Source organism: Polyodon spathula, chromosome 4 (assembly GCF_017654505.1).
Source record: "Polyodon spathula isolate WHYD16114869_AA chromosome 4, ASM1765450v1, whole genome shotgun sequence".
NCBI classification, from domain to species: domain Eukaryota; kingdom Metazoa; phylum Chordata; class Actinopteri; order Acipenseriformes; family Polyodontidae; genus Polyodon; species Polyodon spathula.
In genome coordinates, this window is record NC_054537.1 from 71,073,126 (window position 1) to 71,086,043 (window position 12,918).

The 12,918-nt window shown below is 36.4% G+C and overlaps 1 long non-coding RNA gene across 1 annotated transcript in view; it reads left to right on the forward strand.

Moving 5' to 3' along the window:
- Window positions 1–4,078: 4,078 nt before the first annotated feature.
- Window positions 4,079–12,918, forward strand: part of LOC121314812 — a 69,866-nt gene continuing 61,026 nt past the window's right edge. The window contains exons 1-2 of the long non-coding RNA XR_005950160.1: window positions 4,079–4,428; window positions 6,410–6,739. This is a non-coding gene — a long non-coding RNA (uncharacterized LOC121314812). The remainder of the gene's footprint in view (window positions 4,429–6,409; window positions 6,740–12,918) is intronic.

Genomic DNA, 12,918 nt, shown 5'->3' on the forward strand with positions numbered 1-12,918 from the left:
TCCTCTAGGACCCCCCTTGCTACAGTGACCAGAGAGCTCTCCCACACACCTGGGTCACCCTCCCCTTCCCCAACACCGGTACAGAGGCGCAGACACCTCTCAGGGGAGGCGAGATGGTCACCGCTGAGGCGGTACCGCTCGAGAGGATGCTCACCAGGGGACAGGCAGTCGCTGCGCAGGCACCGCTCCCCTTCCCCTTGCAGGCGCAGACGATCCCCATCGGAGTTGCCTCGGAGGTGCCCAAGCTCAGCTGAGCAGCACTTTGCGGAGCTTGCGGAGACTGTAAGGGCTCAGCAGACCATGCTGGAGACTCTACTAAAATCAGCGGGCAGCCCCAGCCCCCACAGTCTCGTTCCCCACTACCTAGACCTCCTAGCTTAGACGAGCTGTCCTTTACGGCGCCGAGATCAGATGTCTCGGACCCAGCCACCTCCATCGGGCAGGCCACAGCGGGGGGCTCCTTACCACCCTTGCTGCATGTGTTGCAGAGGGAAGAGTTCCGGACACTAATGCAGCGTGGAGCTGCAGCCTTGGACATTCCCTGGCCGGCAGAACAGGAAGGAAAGGGGAACCACTTCTTCCAGCAAAAAGGGCACCCATAGCATGCCCTCCCTTTATGCCAGGTCTTCCTGGAATTGGTGTGCTCCGCCTGGAGCAACCCAGCATCTGCACCCTCAGCCTCCAGAACAGGATCAACAACATGTCTGGAAAAAAAATGAGAGAGAGAGAGAGAGAGAGAGAGAGAGAGAGAGAGAGAGGTATACATCACATCCGGGTAAACACGTGGTGAGGGTGAAGGCAGTGAGGAAAATGTAGGTCACTGATCCTTGTCGCGTTGTCTGGGCTTGGGCCACTCGATGTTGAAGGTAAATATTCTTCACTGATATTTTCACTAACACCTGATTCAGTAGAAGAATTTAAATCGAATCGGAATTCAATATAATTTCTAGTACTTCTTTCCCACATAGCATTTCTTGCCGTTTTCCAGACATTGTCGACATTTTGTGACTGGGTTTGTTGTGTGTAATTCCGTAAATATCTGGCAGATGGCGCAATAGACCACTACAAGGTGTTATAGACACCTAGTGTTGCAATATCAGATTATCAGAAGTTTTGTAGACTCAGTAATTCAAGTTCAAAGTTCAAAATTTGTCGAACGTACTCCCTGGGGACCATTAATTGAATGACGCATCGGTACGTTCGTACTACTCAAAGGGTTAAAGGGGCTTGGAAGCTCTGTCCTCCGATAAAAAACATGGTCCCTAAGTGGGATCTGGAGCTGGGGGTCCTTACGGGTCCCACATTTGAGCCCATGGCCTCAGCAGAGCTACGCCCTGTTTCCCTCAAAGTGGCGTTTTTATTAGCCGTTACGTCTGTCTGTCTGCCCGACGAGTAAGTGAGCTTCATGCGCTGTCCACTGATGACACATGTATGGCTTTCACTGGAAATGACTCTCGGGTAACATTAAGAACAAACCCAGCCTTTTTGCCAAAGGAGGTCTCATTATTCCATATTAACCAACCAGTGGTTTTGGAAGCTTTCAGACCTTCCCTGCACGAGTCAGAGGAGGACCGTAGATAGCACACCCTTTGCCCAGTCCGGCGATGTTACCTGGATAGGACATCATCCTGGAGACAGTCGAACCAGCTGTTTGTCTGTTATGGGTCCTGCTCTAGAGGTCAAGCCCTATCGAAGCAACGTCTAGAACACAGGTTGTCAGATGCCATATGCTTGGCGTATGAACAGACGGACTCCCCCATGCCGGGGGACATTAAGGCCCATTCTACTAGGGACCAAGTGATTTTGTGGGCTGTCTTTCATGGCGCCTGCTTGGATGATCTTTGCAATGCTGCTACATGGACAGGTAGTCAGACATTTGCATGTTTTTACCACCTTGATGTTGCAAACCGAGCGAGGCCCTCTCTGGGCTCTAGGGTGTTGCAGGCGGCATTGCCCTTAGGCGTCATGAGGGCTCTGAGGCTATCACCGTGAGGTTGTACTGTCGGTAATCTGGAGCCACGACAGCTTTGGTACAACTTCCCATTCGATAATGGTTGTCAATCCACTTGAAAGGGTACGTTAGTTTATTACCATAACCCTGGTTCCCTGAAAAGAATGACAACCATTACCCTTCGAGGTCGTGTCCCCATCTGACCTTCGATTTCAAAAGAAAATGGTGATATGCTACTGTGAGGATGTTCCTCTTCAGCAGGAGGTGGGAAGGACTTCCTCCTCACAGCAGGGCCCTGATAGGGCAGCTTTTTTATATATATATATGCTCAGTGATTGACGGGTCAGAGAGAATCTTCCCATTCGGTAATGGTTGGCATTCTTTTCAGGGAACCAGGGTTATGGTAATAACCTAACGTTTCTCATGACCTGGTCACAACAATAGCTTTATTTAATTTTTTCGATGGCCTCAAGGACAAGCCCTAGTAAACCAAACTTGTAAAAATTAAACATAATTATTGTGCCACAGATTTTAAAAACATTTTAAAATGTATAAAGTAACTTAAGTTTGTGTATATTTCCAAACAATCAAAATACAAAATAATGTGTTTACAATATACGACATAATATTCATGGTTAACCTTTAAAACAACATCTCAAGCATTATTTGTAATTATTACCTTCCACTTTTCTGCTAAAGGTTACATCTTTAAAAAAATGCTTTACATTTAATGCTAATTATTTGTTTACAGATATCTTAAAATTAGGTTAACAAACAAATGTTGGGGTGCTTTTGGAATAGTGTTCACATGAATCAATCAGTACACAAAAGTGGGTTCACAATTATTTTGTTATTACAACAATTAGGCTATGGGGAATTCAATTTGGCATATAGCTATATTCGCATTCCTCAAATGTAGTTTTAACGGAGACTGAAACTCTACCCCCTTTAAATCTGCCAGCCACTCGGTTACACTGTGAGCTAATCTCCTGAATATTGCAGTAAAGGGCATTATGGAATATCAATGTGATGTGAAACAAGCTTCTGCGGGTCGTCTGTTTACTTTGAATAGGGTGGGAACGACATGTAACAATGCGAGATGTCAGTAATTTAATTAAAAGAAAACCCTGACATTCACTGGGTTGTTTTAAACATTCAGTCAGGGAATACATAACTTTAAACTGCAAGGGAGCGCAGCAGAAGCAGCAATGTTTGCATTGTAAAAGAAAGATTACACGTTTATAAATTATATTATTTTAACCGAAAGCAGCATCATATACCACAGTCCTGCACTTTCAAGTTTTCAAGACCGTCTTTTTTTTTGAGGATCTTAATAAATGTTGGAAGATTGCTGTTCATATGTTAATGTAAAAAGTTAAGATGAAATCTTGGTTACCTGGTCAATTATGTATGTATGTCATTCACGTTATAACAGCAGAAAACTAAGTAGTCTGCTACACGGGGACGTTCAATAATGTCCTCTATTTGGAATATGTTTTCTTTTGTCAAAGTTGTTTCCCCTCATAATAGAGAAATACTTATTTAATCTTATATTAACTTTTATATATGTGTAAAAGAGAAGCCTTCGTTTTTGCGCTAACATGCGCATTAACAGTACATATTACATGCAGATCGTTTTCATGTTCCCACAGACTGCAGAATAGAAGTAGTTCTGGAAAATGTGAAAATATCTATCCTAAATTAATAACAACCTCTAAAATAAGTATATTAATAAGACATCTGAAACAGTAAGACAACAACTATTTCATACATAGACATTTGAGTAACATTACTCAGATGTATGACTGATTTATTGCTCAAACGGAAAAGGGAGTGTAGGTTTTATTATTTTTAATATCTCAATGTTTTTAAGTTTTGATGGAATAAAAGACAAACTCGTAGTTTAATGACCACTGTGCTACACAACCTACAATTAAAACTTAAAATACCATATCAGTATAAACATAAAGTATTTATATGGCAGACTTTTAGGAATTACAGCTATCTACGTCTATGACCATATTAGTTTCTCCCTTTTTTGTTGTTCAGTAGTATTTAGAGGGCGGGACTCCGGCTGAAATGAACAAGGCGCGGTCAGAGCCCCTTCACACGTGCAGACAAAGAGATCCAACAACACAACCAAAGTATTCCTGTCTAACTTTTTTTTTTAACCAACCAGGACAGATTTACAAGATTGCATTGAATGCAGGGATCTGGTCAGCTATTGTAGATAGATTGTTCTTCTATCTGGAGTTGAACAGTAGCTTGTAGACTTGTTTTACAGAAAAGTTGTACTTGGCAGAGAGTTGGTGCGCCAGCTTGCAAAGTTAAGCACAAAGCTGAGAGGAGAGTTCCTTTGTTCTTCGCTGTGCGTTGAAAGGGAGATCAGGGAAGGATCACGGCAATTATCATTTACTCCTACTGCTCTTAAATGCTTTAGAGATCATGGCAAAAGGATCGAAATCGTACATTTTCTGGTAAGTGCATTTTGTATGTATAGTCTGAAAGTATATATATATATATATATATATTATATATATATATTAGTATATATATATCTGTTTTATATATAAACAGACAAAACGTCAAGTTCATTGGATAGACAAAAGTTTACCAAAATTGAGCATGGCGTCGCTTTGACTAATTAAAGCCCTGACAAACGACAGATCACTTTACAAAAACAACCTGTGCTATACATGTGTTTTATGTTATTGAAAAACAATATGGTTAGACAGCTGCCAGTCCCCAAAAATATTGTTTATTAAGGTTGGTATTGCCTTTCTTTTCTTTCTCTTTCTTTTTGTTCTACTAAACTCACACAATTAAAAGTTATTTAGGCTAAATAGATAAATAAATACAAAATATACACGTATATATATATATATATATATATATATATATATATATATATATATATATATACGGCTAGTATAGTAAATGTATGAGCAACAGGTAGGGAGTGAATAGCCGGTGCTGATCTCTTGTTATTGAAGTTAGGAAGCCACCATCAGGTCTTTGTTCTCGTTCTAACATGTAAGGAATATCTCTTAAAACGAAACCTGTGATGCATATTTGTTTAAAAACTGTAACTGTTAAACTTTCACTCGAATGATATCGAAAAACCTTTCGACAAATGGTGCATTCTTTTTGGTTCATGTTCTGAATGTAGTTTTAAACAATGGTTTGACCAGCGAAAATGAAACAAAATCATATGCTAAGCATTACTTGGAGACGTTGATGAAAGAAGTAAAGTAAATTAAATTCTATGATATTAAAAAAATCAGATCGTTTATGTAAAAGTTGATAGCTATTATTTTAAAAGATTCTTGTGAATACTCAAATGTCAATTCCATCACAGACAACAAAGCGAAGCTCTGGTGACTGCCCTTTGTCTTTGAAGGGGATCTGTATGATATTAAACGGTACTTCTTTTAATGTTAATAAATTACATTAACGGTTTTATAGGAACAGTAAAAACGTATTTTAAATTACAAGTTGTGTATATATTATATTTTAATACTGCATCATTTATTTAAAGATAATTTTAAGGAAGTATTGTTATTGCTACCACGAGTGCAACCATAATCTAATAAGAAAAAGTGTTTAAAAATGATAGCATATAACATTTGACAAACTTATCATACTGTCAGAACTAATGTGATTTTAACACCACAAAGCTGACCTTGTATCAAGGAGCCAGAGTTAATATAGCTGGTGGAAGATATCGATACGGTTTTCAAATAAATCGCGCCGTCTCCATACTTTTGGGCAGAAGACAATGCCACATCTTTGAAACCAATATTGCAGAGGAGCGACGCTTTGTTTCAACTACTTGTGTGATGTGATCAAAAAAATAAATAAATAAATAAAAAAAAGGGCAGTTATATTATCAGCACCTTTGCGTATTTGACACATTCTGACATTAAACACAAACATGATTTAAGACATATTACTTTCAGAATTAGATAATCCATTTGATTCGAACATTTGAACTCGTATATTATGTTTGGAATGTGTAAACATTTTAATTAGGGCTGCCAGGGGATATAAGTAAAGTGAAGACCATAGATAAGAATTGTGATCCTCTGATGTGGTACTGAAACATAATAAATAACACTTAACAGGTTATTATAAGATGCAGATTGAATGTCTACAAGGAAGTATTTTCCATACAAAATTATAATTGAAATTATAGAAGAATATTTCTAATACACGTCACCAAAAACTTTAGTCAGGTGCATTTTGACTAAAACGTTTACTGTTACAATGTAGCTTTATTATTATTTTTTATGTTTTACTTCGTGTTTTGAACGTTGTTGTTTATAATTGTGGATTCAAGTTTTAAAGCAAAGTACTGTAGATGTTTATTTTTTCTTTCATGACATGAAAAAATAGGCGAACATTCACAGTTAATTTTCTACACTGGCTTTTTGTTCTTTTTCTTTTGTTCCTGTGCAGGGTTTTGTGCACCTGTTCAGGAAGAAAAACGCAAAACAGATATTTTGATGATCAACAAGGCATATGTTTATCAGTGGATTTACAGAAATCGGCTTTTTATTCTCAGAAAGAAACGCAACTTGAATTTATCTTCCTAGAAAAATCTACGTGGAATTGTGTGCAAGGATCGTTCATTGCTCATTTTAATAATGCCAGCACCGGAATGCTAACCATGGGAATTATACACTCTTGGGATTACAACTTCAAAACGTTTTCATTCATTCCGAAATTGGGATTAAAATATACATTGTTTGGAATACTTATTTTGGGGGAATTTCGGTTCAGTATCAGGTATGTATAAACTATATGCCAACTTATACTAATCACGTGATTACTGTATTGTGTCGGTAAAAGCTTTTGTTATTATTTGAATCCTTTCATGCATAAAATGTTCAAAAATATCTGAATTTCTTCCCCCATTGCTTTAAATGGAAAAAATAAAATAAAATGACGTTCTCATCTGAGGTCATCGTGTATTTGCATGTTCCATGTGCCCCTTATAAAGACTAGATATATATATATATATATATATATATATATATATATATATATATATATATATATATATATATATTGGTATTTTTTGTATTGTCCCCATATGTGGTCGCCATGAATCAATCTCTTAATTGTTTTTGGTTTGACAAAGACGAGTAAAGATTCAAAAAGACTTAGTAGATATTTTTTCTTGCTGTATTTAATCAGGATTTAAAAAAAAGAAAAGAAAAAAAAAACAAGAATGGTATCACTTCTCCATCGTGATATATCAAGGTATCTCAACATCGAGTTTGCAACTAGTAATTTATACGAGTAGTATTTTTCCCTTGCTTAGCTAGAATAAATAAAACAAATAAACGGTTTTTCAGCAGTGTTAAAGCTGGACAGCGTCAGGGGAGTTTGTCATTTTAAACTGGGAGACGCTACTAATGAAATGTAAGTGAAAAGACGTTGGCATGTGTTGTTAACGGACACCATTCTACCATGAATATAAACAGACTGTTTCCAGGGTTACTACATACAGTAGTTAATCAAGTGCTTACAACATCCTCACACTGTAAAATCATAGCCCTAGCATTCAAATTGTCATGGAAAGTGGGCATCACAAAATAGTTTTACTTTTTTCTTATACTATAGTCTTTATCCCAGTCCTGTTGTAAAATGTTTTAATTGAACCAATTAAACCTCCACCCAGCCCCATAAGTAGTTAATTATATAATTTTATCTGTTTAACCTGAAGTAAAATGGCTCTCCAGGACTGTGATTGGACACCCCTGCTATGGACTAGACACCACCCTTCCCTTCGCCCAGACAATATACAACAGAATAAAACATATTCACTAGAATTTATTAAAAAGTGCTAGCCACAGATGTAATTTTAACTTATTTTTCCAGTTATAAAAAATATTGCAGGACATGCATGGTTAGGTCTATGTGCATATTCTACAACGTGTTATAGATCTGTTTTTTTAAATGCGTATTTCAGTGTAATAAAGCGGAGGCCTACAGACAAATAATACTGTAATTCAGTATGAAAGCGTATGTAGTTCAGTAAGTTGGAACCTTTGCACAATGTTAACTGTGAAAAAGAAAAACTCTGACACCCAGGTCAGCCATGGAAAATAAAAAAAAAGAGCAGAGATGCTTTTTGTTCTGTTATTTTTTTTTTTGTTTTTAGATAAATGCAGAAGTGTAATCAGAACAGACTGTTGTTTTTTTCAGTAAATGTATTAATATTTATAGAAACTTTTTGGTTTGCATTTTTTAATACACACAACATGTTTCCTCTTGATTTTGCACAGGTCACGCTTGAGTCTTGAGTTAGACTCACAGCTGTTTATGTATGGGAATTGGATATATGACTAGAAGTCTAGGGACAAAAAAACTAAACAGAATCCAGCTAGGAAAAAAAGTAGTATCATTTTTTTTTTTAATATGACCTAATTAAAGTCATGGAGTCACCCTTATTTTATTTGTAATACAAAGAGAGGTGTGTGTGTGTGTGGGAAAAACAATAAAACAATAGATGTCCTTAAATTCCCCTTGTGTACACCACCCAGTGCACTGCTCAACATCTCCTCAATTTTCTTTTATTATATTCTATGTTTTTAAATCCATCCACCTCACTAATTACTAGCTGTGTTTTTTTTTCTATTTTATTAAATAAATATTGTTATGTTTTTGCACAGTTAAAAGTGCAGTTACTTTATAACTACTGTACCAGTGCTTTTACTCGGCCACTCCTAGATTCAGCTAGGTAGAACGTATTCCTGATTTCCTTTTTGTTTTTTCTTCAAAAACATATTTAATGGAAGTTCAATTTTTAAGTTCTGACCAAACCCCCTCAGGTGGTCTCCCTGAACTTAAAAACAAGTGTACCAGTTGCAACCAGTATCTGGGAATTGCATATTACAGGAGGTTGTGCTTAAGAAAGCTGTCTTCCAAACTGCTTGTCCAAATTAATGAAACTTTACATGAAAAATAGTTACAAGAAGCAATTCTACATAATAGGATTAGAGGTTTTGTTTGATTAGCTCTCCTCAGCAACTGTAGCAGGTGATGACACACAGTTGACGATGTTGATTTATGGAGAACTGTAATCGGCACACATTAATGCAGATGTTTATTCAATTGTTTAATTTAGAATGATAAATTAGCCTAATCAACACCATGACCCTCACTTAGGTGTCATCACCTGCTTACTAGGGAGAGCTCGATCCTAATAACTGAATATCAGGTTTGTGTAGCTCTGTTTTTGGTAGCGTTATCTTGGAAACTACTCGTCCAGTTTTAATAAAACCTTGCAAGGACATTTAATAAAATATTCTGTTTTACATGATGAGGCCAACTTTTTCATGGTACTGACATATGTTTATAGAACAAGTGTTAAGTAATCTAGCATCAAATAATCACATGTTTTCTCAATTTGCATCTAATGCAAAGCATGATTTAAGGAAAGCAATTTGCAGAATTCAGCTGTAATTTAATTTACTTTGCAGTATTCACTCATTTTTAATTAGCTGGAAAACCAAAGTATAATTTATACCATATTATAAGAGAGAAACACTCCAGTCATTTATAAATTCTGTTAGATGAACAAACACGAACATGGTCATTTTTTTAAACCAAGTACGTTTCAAGCAGTGCTTATTCAAATATTAGAATATTTGTCCCAATGCTACATTATAATATAAATAGTTTAATCCTGCATTCTGGGTAGACAGAGAAATGGATGCTGTTGTTTAGAGAAGTGCCGATTTGAAGCAAGTGCTCTCTCTACCCGGAAGTGGTAGGATACTGTGATTTTAAGCTTGTAGAAAAAGGGGGTAAAGTTGTGAAGAAATCATAGTTGTTGTCATGTTTTATACAAGGGTTGCCAATAGTGTTCTACGGATGTACATATGTATTTGGAACTAGAATGTTTATCTATGTTGATTCAAATGATTGCCAAATGTGTGCCTGCAAAGTTACTCATGTGTATTGTAATCAGAGCTGTTGGCACTGTAGTAAAAGCCAGTGTGGTGCATTTATCCTGACCAACATAATAAACTGTTGATTTAGTTACAAACCTCAGAGTGTTTTTTGTTTCAGTGTTTGTACATTGCTAATAATTTGGCTATTTAGGGGTTACCCCAGAGTGGTTTAAACAGTACGTGTAACTGTGTTGCTGTGGTCCTTGGTGCTTGTGTGACTGAGTTATCAGGTCCCTAAATCTGTTTTATTAGGGTACTAGGCCAGAAAAGTAACATCTTTTACATTTACTAAAATAAAATGATACAAGGTTTTAAAAAGACCAAATTCCCATTGGGTTTATTATTTTTTTTAGTTATTGATTTTTTAAAATTATTTCTATGTAGGACAGCCGGCGTAAGATCATTACCTTTATTAAAAATGTGCACAGAATAATCTACTGATTTAATCAACTAATGCCCATAAATTAACCAATAAAATAAAATTAAAAATTAAAAAATCACTGTCTTTATACTCACTCACTTTACACTCACTTTATACTACTCTGAGATAATCTCGCGCTTCTGTGTCTTGAGCCTTTCTGCACACCGTACTTCAATCCCGGCAGCGGCAACATTGGATTGAGTGTCTGGGTGCAGTTATTGTTTAAACAGAAAGTTAGTCACTAAACCACGTAATCCGCAGCATCGTCTCACAGAAAACAGGATGTACAGAGACCTGCTGGATGACCTGAAAAAAAAAAAAAATTACCATAAATTTAAATGAGCCCAAACAAGCCAGCATTCTGCATTTCAATCTAGGTAAAGCAACAACACACAATAACTCAGGTAGGGATAAAAAAATTGAAAAGGCTAAACCTTTATGTTTTGTCTAGTTAAGATTGCCTGTTTGTTTTCTTGAGTTTGTTTTTGTAACGTTTATGTGAATACATCTTTTTTTTTGTGTAACTATAAGTATGTGTACTAATTATTTAATGCACCACACAACATTGCAGGCAATATGACAATCAAAAAACTTCCATTCTGTTAATACATTTTTTAAATGGTTTTGCTTTACGTATTTGGGCAAAGCCAAAAATAAATAATTTGACAAAGATGGAGAATTTACACTGGGTACGCCGGGGTACCGCATTCAGTCTCAAACACATAAATAAATACTTTTAAACGATGTTATTTACAGTTAAGGATATAATAATGGCACCAGCAATAAAAACAACTTAAATTAGACGGATGTGGTAATTGTATCAATTTAATATGCGATTAAAACAATAGTGAGAATAATCACGATTACTTTTTTAAATCGCTTGACAGCACTAATATATATATATATATATATATATATATATATATATATATATATATATATATATATATATGGTAGGCCTACATGTAATGAATATTTGTTTAATGCAGTTATTAAATTATTATAAGTGTTATTATTCTGCTTGTTCATTTTCCAACATTTTGCATAAACGTATTCTTATTAACCAGTGCACATAAAAATAATGTAATAATACTTTTGCTTTATACTTGAGGGCGTACAGTACAATGTCATTTTGTTATAAAACAAAACTTTTACTTAGTTCCCACTGACACACAACCTTTTAACAAAGTTGCTGGAATGTTTAACTCTTTGCAGTCAATTTGTTCAATGCTTGACAAGCGCATCAGGTCCAATTTATTTTCACACGCACTGTTTAAAAAAAAAAAAAAAAATATATATATATATATATATATATATATATATATATATATATATATATATATATATATATATATATATTTTTTTAGAGTAAAACTGGTTTAAAAGGCAGTACTTGGCAAAAGGACATCAGTACTGCATCTCCAGCCAAGCCCCACCCCTTGTTTGCTGTATTTTTCACATACCTCTTTATAGACGTGCATACTGATAAATCCTCTCCTGATCACTTGTTTTAAACTCCTCAATAATGCGATCCAAGTCATTATTTTATTAGTATAACATCTCACTCGGCCATTGGAAGGTTGCCTCTGCTTTTTCCGGAGAAAAAACGACTTAGAGACCTGTGCTTTTGATGACTTGAAATGGAAAATTGTAATGTCTGACCTGGTCTGACGGGACCACAGAGGGATAAATTGAGTAACAATGTTGCTACAAGGTTGTGTGTTAGCGGCATCTCAATCACAGCATGAAGCATACAAAGCTAGTGATCTAATAAGCACCGGTCTCAAATAATTGCTGTTCTACAATACATGCCGGGTCTGCTGGCAAATATAGTAAATAAACATCAGAGGCGTTTAACCCTTTGCAGTCATATATCGGACCAGGTCCGACATTACAATTTTCCCTTTCCTGCCCGTCCAAAAAGACGTAAAGCACAGGTCTCTAGTTGTTTTTTCTCTGGAAAAAGCAGAGAAAACCTTTCAATGGCCGAGTGAGACCAATAGGAGCCAAATGAAACCGAAAAAAATGGCGTTTCTCATAGCCCCATCCACTACAGAGATAACACGGACATAACAAAGGAGGTAGCTGCTTCTGCATGTAGTGCTCAAAGAATATTACAGACATTTGCAGAGCTTTTTGGAAATTTTATAGTAATACAATAATGACTTGGATCACATTATTGAGGAGTTTGGTGATAAAACGAGTGATCAGGCGAGGATTTATCAGTATGCACGTCTATAAGAGGTATGTGAAAAATACAGCGAACAAGGGGTGGGGCATGGCTGCAGATGCAGTACCGAGTGTCCTTTTGCGATTCAATGTCTTTTAAACCTGTTTTACTCTGAAACAATATATATTTTAAACAGCTCGTGTAAAATAAACAGCACTTGTGAAAATAAACTGGACCTGACGCGCCTGTCAAGCGCTGAATAAATGGACTGCAAAAGGTTAATTGAAGTTTTACGGTATATTTAAGTGATAGAGCCCGTCGATGCAGGCTCGACTGCGTGGTACACTGAAACAAGGTTGGGAGTTTGACTGGCTATTTTTGAAGGAGGGTGTTGTTTGGATCCAGCCGATGC